This window comes from Zalophus californianus, chromosome 13 (assembly GCF_009762305.2).
Source record: "Zalophus californianus isolate mZalCal1 chromosome 13, mZalCal1.pri.v2, whole genome shotgun sequence".
NCBI lineage: Eukaryota > Metazoa > Chordata > Mammalia > Carnivora > Otariidae > Zalophus > Zalophus californianus.
In genome coordinates, this window is record NC_045607.1 from 93546365 (window position 1) to 93559423 (window position 13059).

General features: G+C 43.5%; 1 long non-coding RNA gene across 7 annotated transcripts in view; it reads left to right on the forward strand.

Annotated features, from left to right (window-relative positions):
- The first annotated feature begins 1153 nt into the window (after nucleotides 1–1153).
- Nucleotides 1154–13059, forward strand: part of LOC113935049 — a 37024-nt gene continuing 25118 nt past the window's right edge. For 6 of the 7 annotated variants that reach the window (XR_003523876.2, XR_003523877.2, XR_003523875.2 and 3 more), the window contains exons 1-3: nucleotides 1154–1281; nucleotides 3219–3338; nucleotides 6799–6900. This is a non-coding gene — a long non-coding RNA (uncharacterized LOC113935049). Of the gene's footprint in view, nucleotides 1282–3218; nucleotides 3339–6798; nucleotides 6901–7016; nucleotides 7460–13059 lie in introns of those variants that run through there. The other variant, XR_003523872.2, reaches the window with a different exon arrangement.

The following is a 13059-nucleotide window of genomic DNA, read 5'->3' on the forward strand; positions in this document are numbered from 1 at the left end:
AAATCCTCACAACAAGTCAATGAAGGACATATGATGTCTCTATTTTTCAGACAAGGAGCATGACCAGTAACAGAGACCCATTATTGGCCTGTTGTCTGGCTGCCATGCCACCTGCCCAAGCTTATTCAGATAGTAAGTGGGAGAGAGGAGTGGATGTAAGAAGGCCCATGTTGAAGGTACTAGACTTGTATCCTGATTGTTTTGTTGTTCAGATATGTAGTGAAGTAAGGAAATGTCCTATTCTGTTACATGCTTTAGACACACATTAATAAATAGTTGTGTGGTGCCACACTGCAGAACTCTAGGGACACCATTTTGTACTCTGTGCAAGTGGCATCCCCGGCGTTGGTCCACAGGGAGGTCCCAGCTGCTTTGGTGGGCGTATCATTAGCGTTCTCAACTGTAAGCGATGGGATAGAAAGCAAGAAAGGAATTTACTGGAAGGAAATAGAGCAGTGCACCAGGTCAGTGGGAAGGCTGGAGGAACAGACGTGGAACTACAGGAAGCAGGGCAGCGGGCAGCAGCCAGGGCCCGTTCCAGCAAGGTCTGGCCTGCCGTCGTTCTCCCCGAGCGCTCCCATGGTGCTGCCGCTGTCTGAAAACGTCCCAGCTGCCCCGACGCTCAGAACACCAGGATGTGTGTGCGACCTTCTGGCTTCACCACATGCCCACACCACCTGGGCCAGGATGCGGGAGAGCGACCCCTTCAGCTTCAGTTGAGCGGCTCCCAGTCGACTTGCACTGTGAAAAATTCTTCAAAAATAGGAAGCATTCTTGAGAAACAGACAATGAGGATGAAAAACTCTCTACTACAACCTGTGGCTTCGGCTGTCCAGTACCACAGCCCCTTCTTCCTGGCACTTTATACCCAACATAGCACCTGTGCCCCATATAGACAAACCCAGATATAGCCATTTCCTCAAAAGGAAAAAATCTATAGCCTACCCTCACCCCCTTTAAAAATCTAAGATAAGGTTTATTTTGGGATAATTTTAGGTTTACAGAAAAGTGGCAAAGGCAGTGCCGTGGATTCCATATACCTTTTGCCCAGCCTCCCCTGGTGTGAATATCTTACATAACGTAAGATATTTGGAAACCCAAGGTCTTTGTCAGAACTCTCTGTTGATCCTATTATAGCCCTATCTGGTACGCAGTGGTCCTAGTGCATCCTGCATACAGCCATGGGGGAAAGGGAGAGGAGACAAGAAAACAGCTAAGATAAACACACGTGACACGGCAAGAAAGGAAAGCGCTGTTTCAGAAGATGAAGGGAAAGTTCAGGTAAGTTGAGATATAGGAGTTTTTGGTGGAGACACATGAAAAGAGGGAGTGTTGGCAAAAGGGGAGGTCAGATAAGGGAATGGTAAGTGTATGGGCCACCTGAGAGGCACGGACATGTGGTGACTGGGAAAGCAGTATGGTCAGTTCTTAGGGAAGGCAGCCAGCCAGAGCCTGGCATGTGCTGGCTGCAGCATTAGGGTGGTGTCGTGTCTGGCTGTGGTGGCCCTGCCCAAGGACAGTGCTGTGGACCCCTGCTTTGGGTGTGATGTGGGAAGCTTAGGAGGGAGTCCTGATGGGGGCACAGGAAACTCTTGTGGAAGGTGTGTGTGTGTGGGGTCTGGCAGACAGGCTCCTCATGGGAAAGCAAGGTCTGTGAGGTGTGACAGCACGACCTGGTGGAAACACAGATGACTCACGTCCTCTAAATCCAAGTTCTGAGGCTTCTTTCTCCATACGGCCAGGACTGCTACTTGCTGGGGGAGCACAAAGGCCTCAGTGGCACCTCTGAGTCCTGCCAGTAGGCAGCTCTCATCCTTCCTCTGAGCCTCTTACTCTAGGTGCAGGCCAAGATACTCTGTATTAAGTAGAAATAGAAAACATTGAAGAATTTTCCCTAGTACTTGGCCACAAGTGAAGTCTTCACAGATTCCAAAATACTAATTGCTAACTATAAAACTCCTTTTTGAAAAGACAGTCACGCCAACACACAAACACACACCATTAAAATTCACTTTTAAATGATGAGTTAAATAAAAATCTAAGCAGAAGTGATGAAATATCAATAATAGAAGATAATTTTCTTAACTGGGTAAAAGGAATATGAAAGACTGCAAACATGCTTAATGAAAGGTAATCACAAACATTTCTACTGATGTTAGAAACAAGGTAAGCACGACATTGATCACCACCATGATTAGTATTGCCCTGGATGTACTAATGTAATACTTTTTTAAATTCTAAAAAAAATGATTAGAAATGGGTATGTGTGCTATAATTTCTAAATAGTACTATCTCGTTTAGAAACTTAAGAAAATCATTAAAATTAGCAAATCAGCAGGATTGGTGACTAGGTTATCTACATGTTGAAATTAGTGTAACAAAAATTAGAAAATATGATAGGAAAATTATCCCATTCACAGTAACACCAGAAACTATAATATCTTGGGATCTAAAAAGAAGAAAAACTTTATGAAGAAAAAACACAGCTTTTCTAAAGGAATAAAGAATAGAGATAACCCATGTTCATGGATAGAAGAATTACTGCTTCAAAGAGACCATATAGTGAAAGCAATACCAATAAAATTCCTACCATTTTAAAAACAATGTAAAAAGATGATTATTGGGTGTATATGGAGCTATAAGAGGACAAGAGTAGCCAAGACAGTCTTGCAGGAGCAAAAGGGCAAAGGAAGGGGTAGACCTGCCCTTTGAATTATGAAGACAAAATTAAACTTTGTCATTGCAGCAAGTGGCATCATTGTGTGAATAGACAATAGAGAATCAAGAAACAGACCCAGGTATGTTTGGAAATTGGGTATACAACATAAGTGACATTTCAAGTCAGAATGTGATCTTGGAAGGACTGGCTATCCAAATGGAATAAAATCAGATTCCTTCCTCATACCGTGCACAAAAATAAGTTTTTTTTTTATGTGTAAAGGATCTAAACAGCATTTTTAATTATAGGGGAAAAATTAGAAAAGGCATCATAGAAAAGCAAAACCCATAGCGAAGTAGTCTATATCAAAATTTAAATCTTTTGTACAAGTGACACCATAACCAAAATTAAGACATGCCATTGACAGCAACCCCTAAATTGAACTAAGAGGAAATGTAATTTACAGGAGAAACCAAACCCTAACGTACAGGAGAAAATGCTCAAAATCATTAGTAATCACAGCCGAATAAAATAATGACCTATCACTTTGTACTATTAGGCTGGCAAAAAAAAAGTAGAAAGCTGGATGAAGCTGAGTGTGTGCAGACACATGGACACAGGACCCAGTGATGGAGACAGCCTCAGTCCTGTTCACATGTGAATGTCTGGCCAATCCAAGGTATGTGTTCCAGTAGCGCAGGTTCAGGGAAGCTGTCTCAGCTCCCTACCAGGCCTCCTCTCCCCGCCATTCCCCTGTTCTGGTCCACAGCAGGCTGCCTTCTCGTTCCCCGCACCTGGCAGGAGGGGCAGGTTTAGATGCTACTCTCCTTTGCTCTGAGGGTGAAGCTCTTTGAGGTCCTAGCTCAGTGGGGGACTCAGTCTTGTGCACCTCTGGTGTGTCCCATCCAGCACCTAGTGGCTGACAGGCAGCTCAGGATGCCCTGCAGTGTGTGCCTCAGTCAGCTCTAAGTGCAGGGCAGCCTGGTGCAGGTGGGTGCCAAGCGCAGGAGAGACGGAACTGGCTGAGGGAGTTGGAGGTGATACGTAAGTTCTGCGCCCCGGCTCAGTCCACCCTTTTGCACCACTCGCTCCCATCGTGTACATCTCTCAGACTACGTGGTTGGGCTTACCATCTCCGAGCCTCCTCCTGCTGAGAATAAAGGCGTCCTTACTCTGGAAGTGTGACCAGGGTCCCAAAGTCGATGATGCCCTGTTCTGGATGCCTGCGGCAAGAGCACTAGTGAAGTGAGCAAGAGCCCCTCTGCTGGGTTCCCTTTAAGCAGCATTTTGGGCTATATCTGGGTTGCTTATTTGGTGGGGTGAGCCAGACCTTCCTCCCCAAGGTGATGGTTGTGGTGGATTCCTTGCTCATTGAAAGTCATTGCTGCTAAGTTACTGCCAAGCGATAGCCAGTTACTTACCGAGGTTGTAGACACACTGCACTCCACTCGGTCACCTACTGGCAACCTTAGTCCCTGATGTTTGTCAGTTACAGTCCCATCAGAGCCAATCCTTTCTTTGCCTGTTGGGCTACTGGCCAAGAACAAAAAAGAGTCAGGTGGTAGTCATAGCTTCCCCTTAAAAGGAATGCTTGCTGTGACCCTGAAAGAATTGTCTCCACTCCTATCTCCAGGAGCTAGGATCTACCTATAATCCCTGAGAGTCCGAGGTTGCATGAATGGGAAACAAAATATGCAGGGTTGCTGTCATAATAGATGGGGCCGCTCCCACACTTGTTGGTTCTCAGACTCCTGTATTCTAGCAGTAGTGGCACTATTCATCATTGGTCACTGGTTCACATCCTGGGTGGAAGGTGGTATCCAGGCCGTATTAAGTGTTGACCCCTGGCCAGCACCTTAGTGGGACTGTCAGTAGTCTGTGTCACCATCATATCAGGCCAGTCAGTCCTGGATGATGGGTATGGGACAAGACCAGTGCATTCCACAGTCATGGGCTCATGGTCACACCTCCTTTGGTGTGAAATGGGTCCTTCGTTCTGAGGCAGTACTGTGGGATATCACAGGTAAGGCATTCTCTTAAGTCTTTGGGTGATGGTGTTGGCAGAACCATAGGCAGGTGTCACAAGGACAAAATACCGACCCAGGATTAATGGTGCCAAGTTGATAGCATCAGTCTGCTGTCCATCAGACAGGCCTTCAGCTGTGGTGGTAGGGTGCGTCTTGATACAGGAAGTCCTTGCCATTGGGCCTGTGCTTAGCTGGTCTCCCTGACCTTGTTCCTGGGCCTTTGCACAAGGATCAGACTGGTGAGAAGAGTCTGCCTGGCAGCCAGAGGGTGGTCATCTTGTTAGTGTATTATTGAGAGACTTCCCTGTAGTGTGTGGTTTCTGGTGGGCTTTCAGGTAAGACCCACAGATCTCCTGCTGTTTGCCCTCCTACTTCCTTGGACTTCCAGTGTGACCCTTCTAGGCCCCTAACCAGGCAAGCCATCTGCCACTGTCACAAGTCCATGTGTCTCTGTACCTTCAGTCATTTTCTCTTACGAATGACTGACTGAGCCACTCTCAGCTTGGTATATTTGAAGGACTTCCTTTCACAATGTCTTTCAAGGACATCCCAAGCGGTGCTATAAGGAGGCAGCATGCAGCAGCAGGGCATTTCCGCCAACATGATAAGCCAGGCTGCTCGTGATTCACTCTGAGTCCTTTTCTTGTGCCGGTTAGTCGTAGGAACCCCCCGTGAAGCATGGGTGCTGTCGAGGGGAGAGGCAGCACAGGTACGAGTCTGGGTCACATGTTCTGTGATTCACTTCGGCCTCGTGGCCACGCTTAGGTCCAGTCCCAAACAGGCTATTACCATTGCACAATAGCTCACTGCTGTGCACACTGAATTCTGTGATGGGTGGATCATATCACATCTATTTTATGATGGGAAACTGATCAGTTCTCACTTGGTGTCCTGCTGTTGGGTGATCTCTTGCTACCAGGGCACAGGAGCTGCTCTTCACATGACTGGTTCTCATCCCTAGAAGGCACCGATTTACTCTAGAATCCTACCCCTGTGTTCTCTCTCCGGTGTTGGAGCTTTCCAGATTCCAGACATCCTAACCAATCACAGATCTTGCTAGCACCTTCTGACCTGCTGAGTTCTAGGATCAAGAAGGGGGTGGGGCACCTGGGTGGCTCAGTCATTAAGCGTCTGCCTTCGGCTCGGGTCATGATCCCAGGGTCCTAGGATCGAGCCCCACGTCGGGCTCTCTGCTCAGTAGGAAGCCTGCTTCTCCCTCTCCCACTCCCCCTGCTGTGTTCCCTCTCTCGTTGTCTCTGTCAAATAAATAAATAAAATCTTAAAAAAAAAAGATAGCATCTTGTGCCACAGCTAGGATCTGCTGGAGAGCCTACTTTGGCTCTGGGCCCCTGAGAATTTGGCAGCCTCTGGGGTTGCCCAATAAATGAGTCAGAGGAGTATTCCCAACTTTGGTACTTGTTGCCTCCAAATTCAAATTCCAGAGAGACCCACAAAATGTTATTTTCATTGTTTTTGTTTAAGTGGAGATATATTTGAAGTGCCACAGCTTGTCCTTCACCTGAGAAGAAACATCTTGACATGCCCTTGACCTTCCCAGTGCACGTTTACCCTGACAAATGGCCACAGGTTCCTTTGAGAAATGATTGAAGGAATATTTACTGTGTTCATTTGCGATGGAGTTACAGGAATGTTACTGAAGGGGAACTGACCTTCCTTGCACTGAGTGTGCTCTAGGTCTACATTTAGAGCTGGGAACCTGGTGTGGGGTCCCAATGTTCCATCGAGGTGGAAGGCAACTAGTTCATTCATTCATCTTTTTTTCCTCTTTATATAAATAAACTAGCATCCTAGGGAATTGTGGTGCAACAGCCACTGCCTCAGATCCCTGCAGGTCAAACCATCTTGATTGCCATTCTGACTCTGCCCGTCCTGAGTCTGCTGGGATGGCCTTGGATATTTTTACTCAAGTAAAAATCGGAGGTGAGTGCCCCATGTAAATGAAGATGCCTCGGGTCTCACACTCTGCCTTCCCTCATCGAACACCAAGATCCACTTGTACGCACACTCCCCAGGCTCTATTATTAGGTCCTGTAATTCCTTTGTTATGTAGGCACTTTTTCGTCAAAGCAGGGTTTGTATTTCTTTCTCCAGGCTCTGCTGATACCTGACTCTTGATATCAACCTAGAGGCAATGAGGAGTAGGGGGTAGGTCCTGAGGAGGCCACACATCATCATTCAAGGCATCCACCTCAGGTGAGGCTAACATGGAAGGGGCTGTTTCTGACACCAGGAAGGATTCAGGGAAATGGGTGTGTATGTCACGATTCTCAGATTGTCCACCAAAATATCCCAACCCATATATATTACAGTATTACTCATCCTGCATCTGGGCCTGATTTTCACAGAAGACCTGCTGAGGCTGGACTCCTTTGCGTTCTGCCCTGTGCCGACAGAAGATAAGATTCTCTGGCTTTCATAGGTTTTCTGAAGTCGGAGGATGACTGTCATTTACTTTTTGTAAACCGACATGCTACTGAATGTCATCCAAGTGCTAGAGGGGAAACTAGTTCAGGTGGGCCCCTGACCAAGAGAAATAAACAAGAGTACTTGAGACTCTAAGAAGGTACACAGTTTCCTTCCCAGTATGGACATCGTATCTGCAACTACAGAAGGTACTTCCTTTGCAAGTACACACAGAACATTTTAAAAGAAAAAAAATATATACTGGGAAGTAAATCATGTCTCAGTAAATGTTAATATTATTCAAAGTATGTTCTCTGACCACAGTAAAATTATTTTAGAAATAAATGACAAAAATATCAGAAATTTTCATGTATTGAAATGAAGTTTTAAAAATTTATTTTCTATTTTTTTCCTTTTTATTTAAATTCAATTAGCCAACATAAGGTACATCATTAGTTTTTGGTGTAGTGTTCAATGATTCATTAGGTGTATATAACACCTGGTGCTCATGACATCACTTGCCCTCCTTAATGCCCATCATCCCCCAACCCAGCTCCTTTTCCACAACCCTCAGTTTGTTTCCCAGAGCCAGGAGTCTCATGGTTTTTCTCCCTCTCTGATTTCTTCCCAGTTTTCCCTCCCTTCCCCTATGATCCTCTGCATTATTTCTTATATTCCACATCTGAGTGAAACCATATGATAACTGTTTCTCTGATTGACTTACTTAGCATAATACCCTCCAGTTCCATCCATGTCAATATAAATGGTAGGTATTCATTTATCTGATGGCTGAGCAATGTTCCATTGTATATATGAACCATGTCTTCTTTCTTCATTCATCTGTTGAAGGACATCTTGGCTCCTTCCAGTGTGGACATTGCTGCTATGAACATTGGGATGCAGGTGTCCCTTCATTTCACTACATCTGTATCTTTGGGGTAATACCCATTAGTGCAATTGCTGGGTCGTAGGGTAGCTCCATTTTTAACGTCTTGAGGAACCTCCATACTGTTTTCCAGAGTGGCTGTACCAGCTTGCATTCCCACCAACTGTAAGAGGGTTCCCCTTTCTGTGAATCCTCACCAATATTTGTTGTTCCCTGTCTTGTTTATTTTAGTCATTCTGACTGGTGTGAGGTGGTATCTCATTGCGGTTTTGATTTGTATTTCCCTGATGACGAGTGATGTGGGGCTTTTTTTCATGTGTCTGTTGGCAATTTGTATGTCTTTTTTGGAGAAGTGTCTGTTTATGACTTCTGCCCATTTCTTGACTGGATTATTTGTTTTATGGGTGTTGAGTTTGATAAGTTATTTATAGATCTTGGATACCAGCCCTTTATCTGATATGTCATCTGCAGATACCTTCTCCCATTCCATAGGTTGCCTTTTAGTTTTGACTGTTTCCCTTGCCGTGCAGAAGCTTTTTATCTTGATGAAGTCCTAATAGTTCATTTTTGCTTTTGTTTGGGGGTCTTTTCTGGTTCCATACAAATCTTAGGATTATTTGTTCCAGGTTTGTGAAAAATGTCGATGGTATTTTGATAGGGATTGCACTGAATGTGTAGACTGTCCTGGGTAGCATAGAAATTTTAACAATGTTTATTCTTCCAATCCATGAACGTGGAATGTTTTTCCATCCCTTTATGTCTTTCTCAATTTCTTTCATAAGTGTTCTGTGGTTTTTAAGAGTACAGATCCTTTACCTCTTTGGTTAGGGTTATTCCTAGGTATCTTATGGTTTTTGGTGCAATTGTAAACGGGATCGATTCCTTAATTTCTCTTTCTTCTGTCTCATTGTTAGTGTATAGAAATGCAACTGATTTCTCTGCATTGATGTTGTATCCTACCACATTGCTGAACTGCTTTAAGAATTATAGCAATTTTGGGGTGGAGTCTTTTGGGTTTTCTACATGGAGTATTACGTCATCTGCAAAGAGAGTTTGACTTCTTTGCCAATTTGAATGCCTTTTATTTCTTTTTGTTGTCTGATTGCTGAGGCTAGGACTTCTAGCACTATGTTGAACAACGGTGGTGAGAGTGGGCATCCTTGTTGTATTCCTTACCTTAGGGAAAAAGCTCTGTTTTTCCCCATTGAGAATGATATTCACTGTGGGCTTTTCATATACGGCTTTTATGATATTTAGGAATGTTGCCTCTATCCATACACTGTGGAGAGTTAATCAAAAAAAGATGCTGTATTTTGTCAAATGCTTTTTCTGCATCCATTGAGAGGATCATATGGTTCTTGTCCTTTCTTTTACTAATGTGATGTATCACATTGATTGATTTGCAAATGTTGAACCACCCTTGCATCCCAGGAATAAATCCCACTTGGTCATGGTGAATAATCCTCTTAATGTATTTTCGCTGGTATTTTGGTAGGAATTGCACTGAATGTCTAGATTGCTGTGGATACCATAGACATTTTAACAATATTTATTCTTCCCTTTGAGACATCCCTGCCTCAAAGGTGCTCACTTGGTGAAGCAGAGCAGAATCCTAGGTGGGGCAGTGTGGTCCCAGGATCCCTGGAGTCACAGAAGGAACGGGGGTGCCTGAGTCAGAGTTCCCAAGCATTGGAGTGGGGAAACTGGTTAAAGTCAGAGAGCTCAGGAGGGGGCTCTCAGCACAATTCGCCAAAAACAGCAAGCCCGTGCTGCTGCCCGATTGGGTGACCGCTCTCCAAGTGGGGACCCTGCAAAGGACAAAAACATGGGGACCCTCAGCCTTCCTCTGGGAGGGGTGGAGCAGATGTGCGCACCACCGGGGACAGCTCTCAGTGTGGGAGCCCTGCAGAAGACAGGACAGTAGCGGCGGGTGAAGCAGGTGTACGCAGGACCAGGCAACAGTTCTCAGTGCGGGGCCCCGCAAAGTGCAGAAATGTGTGACCCTCTGCCTTCCCCCAGGATGATCTGTGTGGGAGCTTACCACAGGAGTCTGCAGAGTTCGGCACACACAAAAGTGAAGACCGTTTATCCCTGAGGGTTTACGGAAGAGAGAGGACCTTGATCTTTTGGCTCTGGGACTGGAGATCCAGGCGCGGCCATTTTTATTTTGATCCTCTAAAGAGGCCCAGGGAACAAAAGCCACACAGAGCAACTGTAAAACTCTAGCGCTAGGGGAAAACAGTATATAGAATTCAAGGTTTTTTTCTCATGATTTGTTTTATGTTTCAGTTTAAAATTTTCCATTTCTCTTTTTTCTTTTTTCCCTTTTCAACTAGTTTCTTATTTTATCAACTCTTTGTTTTTAAGTCCTTTTTTTTTAACCTTCAATTTTTACATTTACATTTTATAGATATATTCTTCATTTTTGGCTTCCTTTCACTCGAATCAATTTTATTTTTGTATATATGTAAGTTTAGCATTCTTTACAATTTGGGGATTTAGTGTCTTCTAACACACGGACCAAAATACACTGAGGACCAAGTGGATCACCCTGTTTTGTCCACCCTGTGAGATTATATTCTCCCCCCCCCCTTTTGTTTTCTTTCCCATATTTTTTCTTTTTCTTTTCTGGTTTCTGACCTCTTCAGATTTGTCTAGTATGTTATTTTGTTGGGTTGTGGTTGATATATTTGTTTTTGTTCACTCATTCATCCATTCTTCTCTGGGCAAAATGACTAGGAGGAGGAATTCACAACAAAAGAAAGAACCAGAGGTAATACTCTGCCACAGATCTAATCAATATGGATATAAGTAAAATGTCAGAGCTGGAATTCAGGATAGCAATTATAAAGTTACTAGCTGGGCTTGAAAAAAGCTAAAAGACACTAGAGAATCTCTTAGGGCAGAAACAGGGTCTAATCAGGCCAAAATTAAAAATGCTCTGAGATGCAGTCTAAATTGGATACTCTAACAGCTAGGGTAAGTGAGGCAAAAGAGAGAATAAATGACATAGAAGATAAGTTCATGGAAAGGAAGGAAGCTGAGGAAAAGAGAGAAAAACAACTAACGGACCATGAGGGGAGGCTTCAAGAAATCAGCGATGCCACAAAAGGAAACAATATTAGAATTACTGGGGTCCCTAGTGGAGAACAGAGAGAGGGCCAGAAGGTATATTTGAGCAAATCATAGCTGAGAACTTCCCTAATCTGGGGAAGGAAATGGGCATTCACATCAAGCGGCAGAGAGGACCCCTCCCAAAATGAATAAAAACAGATCAACACCCCGATGTATAATAATGAAGCTTGCAAATTTCAGAGATAAAGAGAAGATCCTGAAAACAGCTTGAGACAAGAGGTTCTTAATCTACAGGGGTAGGAATGTTAGACTGGCAGCAGACCTGTCCACAGAGACCTGGCAAGCCAGAAAGGCTGGCAAGATATATTCAGGGTACTAAATGAGAAGAACATGCAGCCAAGAATACTTTATCCAGCAAGGCTGTCATTCAGAACGGAAGGAGAGATAAAGAGCTTCCAGGACAGGCAGAAACTGAAAGAGTATATATAACCACTAAACCAGCACTGCAAGAAATATTAAGGGGGGTACTGTAAGCAAAGAGAGAGCCCAAGAGTAACACAGACCAGAAACAGTCTACAGAAACAGGGACTTTACAGGTAATAACAATGGCACTAAATTCATATCCTTCAATAGTTAATGTAAATGGGCTAAATGTTCCAATCAAAAGACCCAGGGTATCAGATCGGATAAAAAAGCAAGACCCATCAATATGCTGTGTACAAGAGATTCATTTAAACCCAAAGACACCTCCAGATTCAATGTCAGGGGTGGAGAACCATTTATCATGCTAATGGACATGAAAAGAAAGCTGGGGTAACAATCCTCTTATCAAATAATTAGATGTTAAACCAGAGACTGTAGTGAGGGATGAAGAGGGACACTATATCATACTTAAAGGGTCTATCCAACAAGAAGATCTAACAATTATAAATATTTATGCTCCTAACTTGGGAGCAGCAAATTATATCAACCAATTAATAACCAAAGTTAAGAAACACATTGATAATACAATAATAGTAGGAGACTTCAACACCCCCACTCAGAGCAATGGACAGATCATATAGGCAGAAGGTCAACAAGGAAACAAGGGCTTTGAATGACAGATGGACTCCCAGATATATACAGAATATTCCATCCTAAAGCAACAGAGTACTCATTCTTCTTGAGTGCACATGGAACATTCTCCAGAATAGATCACATACTAGGTCACATATCAGGTCTTAACTGATACCAAAGATTGGGATTATTCCCTGCATATTTTCAGACCACAATGCTTTGAAACTTGAACTCAATCACAAGAGGAAATTTGTAAGGAACTCAAACACATGGAGATTAAAGAGCATCCTACTAAAGAATGAATGGGCCAACCAGGAAATTAAAGAACTTAAAAATTTCATGGAAACTAATGAAAATGAAAACACAACTCCAAAACATTTGGGATACAGCAAAGGCAGATCCAAAGAAGGAAGTACATTGCAATTCAAGCCTCTCAAAAAATTAGAAAAATCTCAAATACACAAGCCAACCTTACACCTAAAGTAGCTGAAGAAAGAACAGCAAATGAAGCCTAAACCAAGCAGGAGAAGAGAAAAACTAAAGATAACAGAAATCAGTGAAATAGAAACCAGAATAACAGTAGAACAGATCAACAAAACTAGAAGCTGGTTCTTTAAAAGAATTAATAAGATTGATAAACCTCTAGCCAGACTTATCAAAAAGAAAAGAGAAAGGACCCAAATTAATAAAATGAATGAAAGGGGAGAGATCACGACCAACAATGAAGAAATACAAACAATTTTAAAAACATTATGAGCAACTATATGCCAACTATATGCTAAATTAGGCAACCTGGAAGAAATGGATGCATTCCTGGAAACTGCTAAACCACCAAAACTGAAACAGGAAGAAACAGACAATCTGAACAGACCCATAACCAGCAAGGAAATTGAAGCAGTAATCAAAAACCTCCCAAAAAACGAGTCCAGGGC